This window comes from Pteropus vampyrus, unplaced genomic scaffold (genome assembly GCF_000151845.1).
Source record: "Pteropus vampyrus isolate Shadow unplaced genomic scaffold, Pvam_2.0 Scaffold651, whole genome shotgun sequence".
NCBI lineage: Eukaryota > Metazoa > Chordata > Mammalia > Chiroptera > Pteropodidae > Pteropus > Pteropus vampyrus.
The window spans coordinates 56451-72351 of record NW_011889432.1 but is presented as its reverse complement, the minus strand read 5'-3'; positions in this window follow the sequence as shown (position 1 = coordinate 72351).

The following is a 15901-nucleotide window of genomic DNA, read 5'->3' as shown; positions in this document are numbered from 1 at the left end:
TGTTATTGACTGAATATTTGTGTTCCCTTAAAAATTCATATGTCGAAATTCCAACCTGCAATGTGATGGCTTTAGGAGGTAAGGCCTTTGTGAGATGATTAGGTCTCGAAGGCATAACTCTCATGAATGGGATTAGTGACCTTATAAAAGAGACTCTAGAGACCTCACTTAACTCTTCTGCCATGTGAAGACACAGTGAGAAGACAGCCATCTATGAACCTGGAAGCAGGTCCTCACCAGATACTAAATCTGCCAGCACTTTGATCTTAAACCTCCCAGACTTCAGAACTATGAGAAATAAGTGTTTGTTATTTAAGCCACACAGTCTGCGGTATTTTTGTTATAGCAGCGAAATAAAGACCAATTAGAAACCGACATTATAACACTTTACATTTCTTAAACCTGACAGACACTGTAAATATCATAAAATAATCTCTATAATCTTTTATCCTGCATTTGTTGGGTACCTGCTCTTTTATCACTTCTTTGTATGAAAAGAAATTCATAATATCATTTGTTTGAGCAAATTTATTTATTAGTTATTGATAATTGGGATATGTGAAAAATGCAAACTCATATATATGTACTTGCTATCTGCTACAGGTCCGTCCGTGCACTATGAACCCAGGAATTCCAACGAACTCCTTTTCACCTAATTCCTATTAGAAGCAAAAGAAAATATGTGGCAGATTCATAATTAAATCTGCTGCATTATTAGTATAATACTTTCAGATAAGTCCTTCTAGGCATAAGTGAGAACCAAATTTTCCACTTATAATTCGACACATATGATGATTTGAAGATTTTTCCCACAGACTGTCATTTTACTTAATTCCTTTCAAACATTGTTTCTCCCCACTTATCCACATATTTCTCAAACTGAACACCTTTATGTCAGGATATCAGAGGAGTTGGCACAAATGGAAGTAGGAGTATTCCTGGAAGACATTTCTACATCAGGAAAATTAGCAATAAATTAACTACATGGAAACAATTACACACTATGTGAACATATCTTACTAAAACCTAAACTAAATATATTCAAAATTCCCTTTGCCCTTGGACAATCTCAAATATGCTTGAACTCACTCCAATGCTATCTGACAGAAGAGGTAGTATGATGGAAGGAAAGTAGTAGTGGAAAGAGACAATATTCTTAATTAATTGCTGTAAAAATATCTTATCTTTCAAATTTTACAAAAACATAAGAACATGTTTCTAAGGCCTCTTCTAAGGTCTTGGAAGGGGCCTGTGGAACTAACAGGCTCTGAAGCTTAAGATTCCTTAGCTTCAGAGTAAATTCATCTGTGCACAACACTTGATATCTAAAGTCTAGAACTCATAAGGTCAGCAAGTGCTAACAGCCGAACTCTCATTTTGTTTTGGAAACCTAGCAGCCTTCCTTAGATAAGTTCAATCACTTCTCAAAAGAAAACTCTGTGGATTTGTCATGGAGAATCACATCATACAGCATTATGATTTTTACTTCAACTATCAAACACAGTTTAGAAAACTCAAGAGGAGAATGAAAATCTATTGTTATTTATCCATATTTTGCTTACCATGTCTTTTTATCCTTCTTGTTTCAAAGTTCCTTCTTTTAGCATTTTTTTTTCTGTGTAAGGAACTTCCTTCAGACATTCTTTTAAAGTAGGTATGCTAGGGAACTATTGTCTTCGTTTTCTTTTATCTTGAGAAGGTTTTCATTTCTCCTTATTCCTGAAATTTTTTTTTTTTTCAGGATATAGGATTCTGGCTTCACATTTTCTTCCTTTCAGCAATTGAAAAATGGCGGGTACTTTCTTCTGTCCTCCATGGTTTCTGATGAAAAAATCTACTGCCATTAAATTGGTTTTACCTTATAGGTAACATAACATTTTTTTGTCACTACTTTCAAGATTTTTTTCGTTGTCTAGTTTGTAGATATTTGACTATGATGTGTCTTGGTGTGGATTACTTTGGGTTTATCTCACATAGCATTATCTCAGCTTCTTGTATATGTAGGTATATATCTTCATAAAATTGGGAACTTTCGGGCATTATTTTTGAAATATCTTTAAGCTCTATCCTGTTTCTCTTTTCCTATAAGATTCCCAAAACATAAATGTTATATTTTCTATTAGAATTCAACAGGTACTTGAGATTGTTTTTCAATTTTGTTTTCTCTGTTGTTCAGATTGGGTAAGTTTTACAATTTTGTTTTCAATTTCAGTAATTCTTTACTCTGTACTTCTCCATTTTACTGATAAATCCCTCTATTGGGTTTTATTAATTTGGTTATTGTATTTTTAAACTCTAAATTATCTTCTTGTTTGGTGAGATTCTATTTCATTGATGATACTTTATTTTTTTACTTGTTTTAGTGTGTTCTAAATTTTTCATGGAAACATTTTTTAAAAGTAATTACTTATTTTTTATAGTGATATTGATTATTGAAATCCCATAAGTTTCAGATGTACAATTTAACAGTAAGGCAAATAAATAAATAAATATATATATGTATGTATGTGTATATATATATGTGTGTGTGTGTGTATATACATATATATATATATATATATATTGCATAATGTTCAACACGTACTTAGATTTCTTTCTGTCATCACATATTTGACCACTTTTAACCCATCTACTTCACTCCTCCCCCCACACCCTCTGGTAACCACTAGTCTATTGTCTATGTCAATGAGTCTCCATTTGTCCTGTTCGTTTCTTGCTTTTAGGTTTATCTCCCACATATAAGTGATATCATGTGGTTTTAAACTTTTTCTATCTGGATTATTTTCCTTGGCAGGATTATCTCAAGGTCAATCCATGTTGTCACAAATGGCAATGTTTCATCTCTTCTTATGGCTAATATTCCATTGTATATATGTACAACAACTTCTTTAGACAATCATTTATCATAGGACACTTTGGTTGCTTCCATATCTTGGCCACCGTGAATAATGCTGCATTGAACATCAGTGTACAGATATCTTTTCAGATATGAGTTTTCAAGTCTTCGGGGTAATACCCAGTAGAGAGATTGCTGGATCATACGGTAGATCAATTCTTAGTTTTTTGAGGAACCTCCATACTGTTTTACATATTGGCTGTACCAATTTGCAGTCCCACCAGCAGTGTATGAGGGTTCCTTTCTTTCCACATCCTCTCCAACATTTGTTATTACATGTCGATTATAGGTATTCTAACAGGTGTGAGGTGGTATCTCATTGTGGTTTTGATTTGCATTTCCGTAATAGCTAGTGATGTTGAGCATCTTTTCAAATATTTGTTGGCCATTTGTATGTCCTCTATGGAGAAGTGTCTGTTCAGGTCCTCTGCCTATTTTCGATTGGATCATTTGTTTTTTTCTTGTTATTGAGTTGTATGAGTTCTTTCTATATTTTGCATATGAGGCCCTTATCGGAGGGGTAGCTTGTAAATATATTTACCCATCGAGATGTTTGTCTCCTTACCATGTCGATGATTTCTTTTGCTGAGCAGAAGCTTTTTAGTTTGATGTAGTCCATTCAATTATTTTTGCTTTTACTTCCCTTAATTTGAGGTCAAATTCATAAAAACCTCTTAAAGTCCAAGGTCCTTGAGTTTAGTTGCTAACTCAACTTGAGTTTAGTTTTCTTCTATGCCTTTTATTGTTTCAGGTCTTATATTCAGGACCTTAATCCATATTGACTTAGTTTTGGTGTTTGGTGATAGATGACAGTCTAGTTTCATTCTTTTGCAGGTGGTTTTCCAGTTTTCCCAGGACCATTTATTGAAGAGGCTTTCCATTCTCCACTATACGTTTTTGGCTTCTTTGTCAAAAATTATTTGCCCATTTCAATATGGGTTTACTTCTGGATTCTTGATTCTGTTCCACTGATCCGTGTGTCTGTTTTTCTGTCAATACCATGCCATTTTGATTACTGTCGCTTTCTAGTATAATTTGAAGTCAGCAGAGTGATGCATCTGGCCTTGTTCTTTTTTTTTTTCAGGATGGCTTAGGCATTTTGGGGTCTTTTGTGCTTCCACACAAATCGAATGATTTTTTGTTCTATTTCTTTAAAAAATGCTGATGAGATTTTGATGGGGATTGCATTAAATCTCTATAATGCTTTATGTAAATGGTCATTTTAACTATGTTGATTCTTACAATCGAAGAACATGAAATCTCTTTCCATTTCTTTGTATCTTCTTTGATTTCTTTTAATAGGGTCTTGTAGTTTTCATTATATAAGTCACATGTTTTGTTAAATTTATTCCTAGGTATTTTATTCATTTTGCTGCAATTGCAAAAGAAATTATTTTTTCCACTTCTTTTTTCTGACACTTCATTAGTAGAGCATAGGAACACTATGGATTTATGAATGTTGGTTTTGTATCCAGACACTTTACTGTATTTGTTTATTATTTATTTCTAGCAGTGATCTTGTGAAGTCTTTAGGGTTCTCTATATAGAGAATCATGTCATCCACAAATAGTTACAGTTTGACTACTTCATTTCATGTTTAGATGCTTTTTATATCTTTCTCTTGTCTGATTGCACTTGCTAGGACCTCCGATATTATATTGAATAACACTGGTGATAGTGGACAGCCTTGCGTTGTTACTTATCTTAGAGGGAAGGTTTCTAGTTTTTCACCATTGAGTATAATGATGGCTGAGGGTTTGTCATAGATAGCCTTTATTATGTTAAGGTACTTCCCTTCTATACCAATTTTGTTGAGTGTTTTGATCATAAATGGATGTTGTATCTTGTCGAAGGCTTTTTCCGCATCTATTTATATGATCATAAGATTCTTAAATTTTACTTTCTTTATGTGCATATAGTGAACCATTACTGTGCCTCTGGGATAAAGTCCACTTGATTGTGGTGTATAATATTTTTAATATATTGCTTTACTTGGTTTTGCTAGTAACTTACTTAGGATTTTTGCATCTGTGTTCATAAGAGATATTGGTTTTCTTTTCTTGTGTTATCTTTACCAGGTTTTGGTATCAGAGTAATATTTGCCTCATAAAATGAGTTAGGAAGTATTGTCTCTTCTTCAATTATTTGGAAAAGTTTGAGAAGAATAGGTATTAAATCTTCTTTGAATGTTTGGAAGAATTCACTGGTGAAGCCATTTGTTCCTGGACTTTTACTTTTTGGTAGGTTTTTGATGACTGTTTCAAATTTTATATTGCTGATTGTCTATTTAGATTTTCCAGTTCTTCTTGATTCAGTCTAGGAAGGTTGCATTTTTTCTAAGTACTGGTCCATTTCTTCTAGGTTATAAAATTTGGTGTTATATACTTTTTCATAATATTCTTGTATGATCCTTTGTATTCTGCGATGTCAGTCATAATTTCCCCTCTTTCATCCCTGATTTTGTTTATATGTGTCTTTTTTCTTTTTTCTTTAGTGAGTCAAGCAAGGGGTTTGTCAATTTTATTAACTTTTTCCAAGAACCAGCTTTTCATTGCACTTATTTTTCCTTTTTTTTTTTTTGCTTTTGTTTTCAATTTCATTTATTTCTGCTCTAATTTTTATTATTTCTTTCCTTCTGCTGGCTTTAGGCTTCATCATTTCATCTTCTTCTAGTTTTTTAAGATGAATCATTAGGTTTTTTTATGCTGGCTCATTCTTGTTTTTGGAGATAGGCCTGTAATGATATGAACTTTCATCTTATGACCGGTTTTGTCATATTCCAAAAGATTTGATATGTTGTAGTATCATTATCATCCATTTCTTGTATCTCTTGATCTCTTTTTATTTCTCCTCTGACCCAGTTTTTCTTCATTAGCATGTTGTTTATTCTCCATGTATTTGTGGTTCTTCCTGTTTTTTTTTTTTTTTTTTGCGTTTGATCTCTAGTTTTAAAGCATTATAATCAGAGAACATGGTTGGTATGATTTCAACCCCCTTTATTTGTTGAGGCTATCTCTGTGTCCCAGTATGTGGCTGATCCTTGAGAATGTTTTATGTGCACTAGAGAAGAATGTATAAGCAGCTGTTTTGGGATGGAAAGTGCTATAAATGTGAATTATGTCCAGTTATTGTAATGTGTCCTTTAAGGATGTTATTTCCTTATTGATTTTCTGTTTGGATGATCTGATCGTATCCAACAGTGGGGTATTTAGGTTCCCTACTACAATATTGTTTTGGTCTGTTTCTCCCTTTAGTTCTGTTAGTAATTGTTCTATATATTTCAGGGTTCCTGATTGGGAGCATAGATATTAATAAGTGTTATGTCTTCTTGGTGCATGATTCTCTTTGTGATTATGAAGCATCCTTCAGTATCTTTCTTTACCTTTTTTATTTTGAAGTCTATTTTGTTTGATATTAGAACAACTACTCCCACTTTTCACTGAATGCCATTTGCTTGAAATATCATTTTCCACCCTTTCACTTTCAGTCTATATTTGTCTTTGGAGATGAGATGTGTCTCCTGGAGGCAGCATATGGTTGGGTTTGTTTTTTGATCCATTCTGCAACTCTGTCCCTTTTTATTGGTGAGTTCAGTCCATTTACATTTAGGATGATTATTGAAATCTGAGGTCTTCTTATAGCCATTTTATGTTTTCCTTTCTGGTAGCTCGGTGTTTCCATTGCTTCCTTGTCCTTGTGTTTCTGTTTTCTTTATTTTTAGTTGGCTTTTGCAGGTTTTTCTTCTGGTCATTCCTGTTTTATGTTATACACTTCAGTTCTGAATCTTTTGGGTGTGCTTACCATTATGAATATGTAAAGGATAGTTATATCCTTTTTCTTCTGCACATGCCTTATTTCCATTCCCCTTTACAAATTTCGATCTTTGAATCCTCCTCATTTTCCATCATTGTTATCTCTATTTATCCCTATGTATGCTGAATGTTCATTACTATCTTGTTATAACAATTCACTTCTTATTATTTAAGCTTATAATGCCCTGTTCTTAGTAAGGGTTACACTCCTTTGCTTCTATTTTCCTGATTGTCACCTTACTCCTAATTATGTTTTTTTTTTTTTGTCTTTTGTTTTAGGTGAGCTGACCCTTTCAGTATTTCCTGTAGTGCAGGCCTCATAGTGCAAAATTTCCTCAATTTTTGTATGTCTGGAAAGGTCTTAATTTCTCCTTCATATCTAAAGGAGAGTTTTGCAGGACACATTATTCTAGGCTGGCAGTTCCTTTCACTTAATAGTTTAAATATTTGATTCCATTCCTTTCTGGCTTGGAAGGTGTGCACTGAGAAGTTCAAGGATAATCTAATGGGGTTTCCTTTATAAGTTAGCATTTTCTTCTCCCCGGCTGCCCTGAGAATTCTGTCTTTGTCATTAATTTTTGATAATTTTAATATAATGTGTCTTGGTGAAGGCCTTTTGTGCTGAGATAATTGGATGTTCTTTTGACTTCTTGAATTCCAAGCTCCAGTTCATCAGATTTGGAAAATTCTCGTCAACTATTTGTCTGAAAATGCTTTCTATTCGCTGCTCGTTTTCCTAGCCTTCGATAATGCCCATTATTCTTATGTTTCCTCTCCTGGTGGTATCAGCTAGTTCTTGAATTTCTCTTTCATTATTTTTCATTCTTCTATTTCTCTCTTCTTCCTTCTGATTTATTTCTAGATTTCTGTCTTCGAGATCACTGATCCTTTCCTCCATTTGGTCAACTCTATTTCCCAAGCTTGCTATTTCATTTTTCATCTCTTTCAGTGTGTTCTTTATCTCCAGATGTTCTATTTGGTTCTTTTTGACAGTTTCGATCTCTTTGCTCTGCTCATCTAGTTGTTTTTTTTTTTTCAGTTCCTGAGATTGTCTATATGACTCGTTTCAAATTTTACTGAGTTTTTTCAAAAGTATCATTCTGAATTCTCTGTCATTTAAATTGCATATTTTTATGTCTGTGAACTTATTTTATGGAGACTTTTCTCTTTCTTTCTGCTTTGTCATCTTGATTGTTCGTGGTGTTTAATGAACTATTTCTCTTCCTGAGCATTAATGGAAATGCATTCTGCTATTTTTGCAGAAAGATTTCTTATATAAAGGTCTCTCTTTAGCCTGCTGCAAAGAAGGCGCTTTTCTTTTTGTTTCCAGTAGGTGGCGTCTAAGCCTCTTGGATCCCTGCTTTACATAAAGCCATAAAAATGCTTTTTCATTTTCTGATAGATATTTAATCACGCTCCCTACTCAGTTTCAGTGCCTGTCAGTGTCAGTGACAGCTTCTGTAGTGTTTGCTTAGATTACCCTGGGGATCCGCGGTGTTCGCTCTTGGAGGGTATGGGTGGTGGGGCCCTCTGGGTTGGGGTTTGGGGACTGTGGCTCAGCCTCAGTTTTGCAACCCCAGTCGGTAAAAAATCAAATGTTGATTTTCTGCCATCCCGCTTCTCTGCTTTCTGCCCTGATGACTGGGCCCTGCCGCCTGCTGCGGGGAGCTCACAGCTTTCCCAGGCAGGGCTATTCAGGGAACTCACCGCTCCTTCTCCCCTCCCCCTCCTCCTGCAGGTACCTATGGCAGCTGTGAGAGGCAGCTTATTTATCGCAGTCCACCTGCTGACATCCAGGGGTCTGACCTTTGGTAGCTCTTATATGAAAATCTCACGCTCAGACGTGTTGGTGTGCAGTTTGGGTGTTTTTATTGAGTTTTAGATATTTAGCTTATTGTTTCAAGGGGAGAGATCTGGAACATCTCTCACTCCGCCATGTTTCCAAAGTCTCACTGTCCAGATTTGAGCAATTCCCAAGGACTGTTGATTCTGCCTTTTAATTGGCTCAGAATTCCATTCCCTTCTCATAACCTTCACTGTCACCAGTCTATCTCAGGCCACCATTATCATTAGCTTAGATGAGGGCAATAGCCTCAAATCAGGTCTTCCACCCAACACTCTCCCATCCTCAATAGTCAATCCTCTACACTGCAGCCAAATTGCTAATCAGGCCAGTCTGCTGTTGGAAAATATTCAGTGATGCCCCATTCAGTGCATTTGAAATAATGTTCAATCAGCCTTATATATCATAGAATTAATAATCAGAGAAGCCTTTGCTTCCTACTTAAGATTCAGGAAAATGTCATAAATTACCATGATTTAAAAGCAGAAGGAAGGAAGAATTTTAAATCATTGATCAAACATCCTGAACATAAACTTGGCATTCATACTAAGTTGAATATACTGCTCATTAAAAAAAAAAATTCTATGTGATGTCAGAAACATGGTGGAGTGAGAGACATCTCCAGATCTCTCCCCTTGAAACAACAATGAGCTGAACATCTAAAACTCGACAAAAAACACAAAAACTGCACACCAGCATGTCTGAGTGTGGGATCTGCGCATAAGAGCTACCACAGATCAGAATCCTGGATGTCAGGCAGTGGACTGGGAGAAACAAAGAAGCTGTCTCTCCAGCCGGAGCTCCCTGCAAGAGGAAGGGGAGGGAAGAAGGTGCAGCAGTTTCCCTGAACAGCCTTGACTGGGAGAACTGTGAGCTCCACCCGGCCGGCGGCAGTGTTCATGAATCAGGGCAGAAAGCAGAGAAGAGGTGACGGCAGAGAAGAGGAGATGGCAGAGAAGCAACAATTGATCACTACTAGCTGCTGTTGCAAAAGTCAAGGTTGAACCGCAACCCCATTAAACAACCAAAAGGGTCCCTCTCTATATATCCTATGAGACTGAACACCACGGAGCCCCAGGGGAATCTGAATAGATGCTACCGAAATTGTTGCTAATACTGACAAGGACTGAGACTGAGGGTAGTGAGTGTGACTGAAATCTACAAGAAAAAAACAGGCATTATTAAGACTTTATATAAAGCAGGGATCCAAGAGGCTTAGATGCCACCTACTGGAAACCAATAGAAAAAAATGCCTTCTTGCAACAAGATAAAGACAGACTTTAATATAATAAATCTTTCTGGGAAAAAAGCAGAATACACTTCCATCAATGTCCAGGGAGAGCAATAGTCCATTAAACACCATGAACAACCAAGGTGACAACGCAGCTCAGAAAGAAAAAAAATCTCTAGAAAATAAGCTTAAAGACATAGAAATATGCTACTTAAATGACAGAGAATCCAGAATGGTACTACTGAAAAAACTCAGTGAGATCCAAAACAATTCATATCAACAATTTCAGGAAATGAAAAAACAGCTGGACGAACAGAATGAGTTCTTTAGTGAGGAGATTAAAACCCTCAAAAAGAACCAAATAGAACATCTGGAGATGAAGAACATACTGAAAGAGATGAAAAATGAAATAGCAAGCTTGGGAAACAGAGTCGACCAAATGGAAGAAAGGATCAATGATATCAAAGACAGAAATCTAGAAATAAATCAGAAGGAAGAAGAGAGAAACTGAAGAATTAAAAACAATGAAATAGAAATACAAGAACTAGCTGATACCATAAAGAAAGGAAACATAACAATAATGAGCATTATCGAAGGTGAAGAAAAGGAGCAGGTATTACAAAGCATTTTCAGACAAATGGTTGACAGGAATTTCCCAAATCTAAGGAATGAGCTAGACCATGGAATTCAAGAAGTCAATAGAACACCCAAATATTTCAAACCCAAAATTTTTGATACATTGTATGATCATTATCATTCATTTCTATGTATCTTTTGATCTCCCTTTTTATTTCTTCTCTTATCCAGTTGTTCTTAAGTAGCATGTTGTTTATTCTCCATGTTTTGGAATATGGCAAAAACGGTCATAAGATGAAAGTTCGTATCATTACAGGCCTATCTCCAAAAACAAGAAAGAGCCCAAATAAACACTCTAACGCTTCATCGGAAAAAAACTAGAAAAGGATGAAAAGATGAAGCCTAAAGTCAGCAGAAGGAAAGAAATAATAAAAATTAGAGCAGAAGTAAATGAAATTGAACAACAAAAAATAATAGAAAAAATAAATACAACGAAGAGCTGATTCTTGGAGAAAGTTAATAAAATTGATAAACCCCTGTCTAGACTTACTAAAGAAAAATGAGAAAGGACACAAATAAACAAAATCAGGGATGAAATATGGGAAATATAGACTGACATCACAGAATACAAAGGATCATACAAGAATACTATGAAAAAGTATATAACACCAAATTTAATAACCTAGAAGAAATGGACCAGACTAAGAAAAATACAACCTTCTTATACCGAATCAAGAAGAACATCAGGAAGAACTGGAAAATCTAAATAGACTGATCAGCAGTATGGACATTGGAACAATCATCAAAAACCTACCAAAAAGTAAAAGCCCAGGACCAGATGGCTTCACCAGTGAATTCTACCAAACATTCAAGGAAGATTTAATACCTATTCTTCTCAAAATCTTCCAAAAAATCAATGAGGATGCAATACTTCCTAACTCATTTTATGAGGCCAATATTACTCTGATACGAAAACCTGGTAAAGATAACACAAGAAAAGAAAACCAATATCTCTCACGAACACAGATGCAATAATCCTAAATAAGATACTAGCAAACCGAATACAGTAACATATTAAAAATATTATACACCACAATCAAGTGGGCTTCATCCCAGACGCACAGGGATGGATCAGCATATGCAAATTGATTAATGTGTTACACCACATAAACAAATTAAAAAATTAGAATCATATGATCATATCAATAGATGCAGAAAAAGCCTTCGACCAGATATAGCATCCATTTATGATCAAAACACTTAACAAAATCGGTATAGAAGGAAAGTACCTTAACATAATAAAGGCCATCTATGACAAACACTCAGCCAACATTATACTTAATGGTGAAATACTAAAAACCTTCCCTCTAAGGTCAGGAACAAGGCAAGGCTGTCCACTATCACCACTGTTTTCAATATAACATTGGAGGTCCTAGCAAGTGCAATCAAAAGAGAAAGATATAAAAGACATCCAAATATGAAATGAAGTCAAACTGTCACTATTTGCGGGTGACTTGATTTTCTATAGAGAAAACTCTAAAGACTCCACCAGAACACTACTAGAAACAAAAAGCACGTACAGTAAAGTCCCTGGATAGAAAATCAACATTCAAAAATCCATAGTGTTCCTATGCTCTAATAATGAAGTGTTAGAAAAAGAAGTGGAAATAATAATTCCTTTCACAGTTACAACAAAATGAATAAAATACCTGGGAATAAATTCAACAAAATATGTGAAGAACCTATATAATGAAAACTACAAGACCATATTAAAAGAAATCGATGTAGATACAAAGAAATGGAAAGATATTCCATGTTCTTGGATTGGAAAAATCAACATAGTTAAAATGACCATATTATGTAAAGCATTATAGAGATTTAATGCAATCCCCATCAAAATCTCATCGGCATTTTTTAAAGAAATGGAACAAAAAATCATTCAATTTGTGTGGAAGCAAAAAAGACCCCACATTGCCTAAGCCATCCTGAAAAAAAAAAAAAAAAAAAACAAGGCCAGATGAATCACTCTGCTGACTTCGAATTATACTAGAAAGCTACAGTAATCAAAATGGCATGGTATTGACAGAAAAACAGACACAAGGATCAGTGGAACAGAATCAAGAATCCAGAAGTAAACCCATATTGAAATGGGCAAATAATTTTTGACAAAAAAGCCAAAGACATACAGTGGAGAAAGGAGAGCCTCTTCAAGAAATGGTGCTGGGAAAACTGGAAAGCCATCTGCAAAAGAATGAGACTTGACTGTTATCTATCACCACACACCAAAATTAACTCAAAATGGATTAAGGACCTGAATGTAAAACCTGAAACGATAAAATGCATAGAAGAAAATATAGGAACTAAACTCAAGGACCTTGGACTTAAAGAGGATTTTATGAATTCGACCTCAAAGGCAAGGAAAGTAACAGCTAAAATAAATGAATGGGACTGCATCGAACTAAAAAGCACTGCTCAGCAAAAGAAACTGTCAACAAGGTAAAGAGACAACCATCTGAATGGGAAAATATATTTGCAAGCAATGCCTCCGATAAGGATTTAATATCCAAAATATACAAATAACTCATACAACTCAATAACAACAACAAAAATAACAAATGATCCAATTAATTAATGGGCAGAGGACCTGAACAGACACTTCTCTCTAGAGGACATACAAATTGCCAACAAATATTTGAAAGGATGCTAACATCACTAGCTATTAGGGAAATGCAAATCAAAACCACTTTGAGGTACCATCTCACACCTGTTAGAATAGCTATTATCAATAGGACAAGTAATAACAACTGTTGGAGAGGATACGGAGATAAAGGAACCCTCATACACTGTTGGTGGGACTGCAAATTGGTACAATCACTATGGAAAACAGTATGAAGGCTCCTCAAAATCTACGAATTGATCTACCATATGATCCAGCAATCTCTCTACTTGGTATTTATCCCAAAGCCTTGAAACCCATATCCGAAAAGATATCTGCACACCAATGTCTATAGCAACATTATTCACAGTGGCCAGGACATGGAAGCAACCAAAGTGTCCTATGCTAGATGATTGGTTAAAGAAGCTGTTGTACATATATACAATGGAATATTATTCATCCATAAGAAGAGATGAAATACTGCCATTTGTAACACTATGGATGGACCTTGAAATAATCATACTAAGCGAAATAAGCCAAACAGAAAAAGTTGAAAACTACACGATATCACTTATATGTGGGATATAAACCTAAAAGCAACAAATGAACAGGACAAACAAACAAAGACTCATGGATATGGACTATAGACTATTGGTTACCAGAGAGTAGGGGGTGGTGGAGGAGGGGAGTGGTAGACACGGTAAAGGTGGTGTAATATAGGGGGTAGTGGGAAGGTGAATTGGGTAAAGGGGATCTAATATATTGTAGCTGAAGGAAACTGAACTTTAAGTGATAAACACACTGTAGAATGCACAGATGTCAAATTATAATGTACACCTGAAAATTATATAATTATGTTAATCAGTGTTACCCCAATATACTTAATTAAAAAAAAAAAGAAATCGAAGAGGAAACAAAGAAATGGAAAGATATTCTGTGTTCTTGTATTGGAAGAATCAACATAGTTAAAATGATTTTTTTACCTATAGCATTATAACAGATTTAATTCAATCCCCATGAAAATACCATCGGCATTTTTAAAAAAGAAGAACAAAACGTCATCAGATTTGTATGGAAGCCCAAAGACTCCACATTGCCAAAGTCATCCTGAGAAAAAAGAACGAGGTTGGGGGCACACTCTGACCTAATTAAAATTTTACTTTAAAAGTGACAATAATCAAAACGGCATGGTATTGGCAGAAAAAGACACACAGACCAGTGTAACAGAATCTAGAGTCCAGAAATAATCCCCCACATTTATATAGGGAAATAATTTTCGACGAAAAAGCCAAAAACATACAGTGGAGAATGGAAAGCCTGTTCAATAAATGGTGCTGGGGAAACTGGAAAGCCACCTGCAAAAGAATGAAACTCGACTGTTGTCCATTACCACACACCAAAATTAACTCTAAATGGATTAAGGACCTGAATATAAGATCTGAAACAATAAAATGCATAGAAGAAAACATAGGAACTAGACTCAAGGACCTTGGACCTAATGGGGATTTTATGAATTTGACCTCAAATTAAGGGAAGTAAAAGCAAAATTAAACGAATGGGACTATATGAAACTAAATAGCTTCTGCATAGTAAAAGAAAATTGTCCACAAAGTAAAGAGAGAACAATCTGAATGGAAAAATATATTTGAAAGCAACACCTCTGATAAGGGCCTAAAATCCAAAATATACAAAGTACTCATGCAACTCAATAACAACAACAAAAAAAACAAACGATCCAATCAATTAATGGGCAAAGGACCTGAATGGACACTTTTCCCTAGAGGATATACAAATGGCCAACAAATATATGAAAAGATGCTCAACATCCCTAGCTAATAGGGAAGTGCAAATTAAAACCACAATGAGATACCATCTCACATCTGTTAGAATGGCTTTAATCAACAGGACAAGGAATAACAACTCTTAGAGAGGATGTGGAGAAAACGATCCTGCATACACTGCTGATGGAACTGCAAATTGGTATAGGCACTATGGAAAACAGTATGGAAGTTCCTCAAAAAAACTAAGAGTTGATCTACCATAAGATCCATCAATCCCTCTACTGGGTATTTAGCCCAAAGTCTTGAAAACCCACATCCAAAAAGTTATCTGCACACCGATGTTCTTAGCAACATTATTCACAGTGGCCAGGACATGGAAGCAACCGATGTGTCCTACAATAGATGATTGGCTAAAGAATCTGTAATACATACATACAATGGAATATTACTCAGCCATAAGAAGAGATGAAATACTGCCATTTGCGACAACATGGATGGACCTCGACATAATCATGCTAAGCGAAATAAGCCAGACAGAAAAAGTTGAAAACCACATGACATCACTTGTATGTGGGACATAAAGCTAAATCAACAAAAGAAGAGTACAAACAAACAGATACTCATGGACATGGACAATAGATTAGTGGTTATCTGAGGGCAGGGAGAAGTGGAAAGTAGATGGGCTAAATGGGGTCAAATATGTGGTGAGAGAAAGAAATCTAACTATGGGAGATGAACACACAATGCAAATATATACATGCATTACTGTTAAAATGTTCAACTGAAACTTACTGGATTTCATTAAACAATATCGTCATTAAGAAAATAAATTTAAAAAAATGAAAAAAAAACCTAGTAAACTAACGATTGAACTTTTATTGCAGGACTGTTTGTAGAGGAGGAAATAATTTGAACATAAAGAGTATATTCAGCCAGAAGATGAGATTGCAGTAAAAACACTACAAGAAACATCATTCAGCCTTTATAAAGAAAGCTTTAGAGGTATAAGTTGAGGAAATGTTATTGTTAATCAGGAAAAAAACAAAATGGAAATTGTGTATAGAATGATCCAATTTTTGTAAATGAAACAAAGCAGATATCTATGT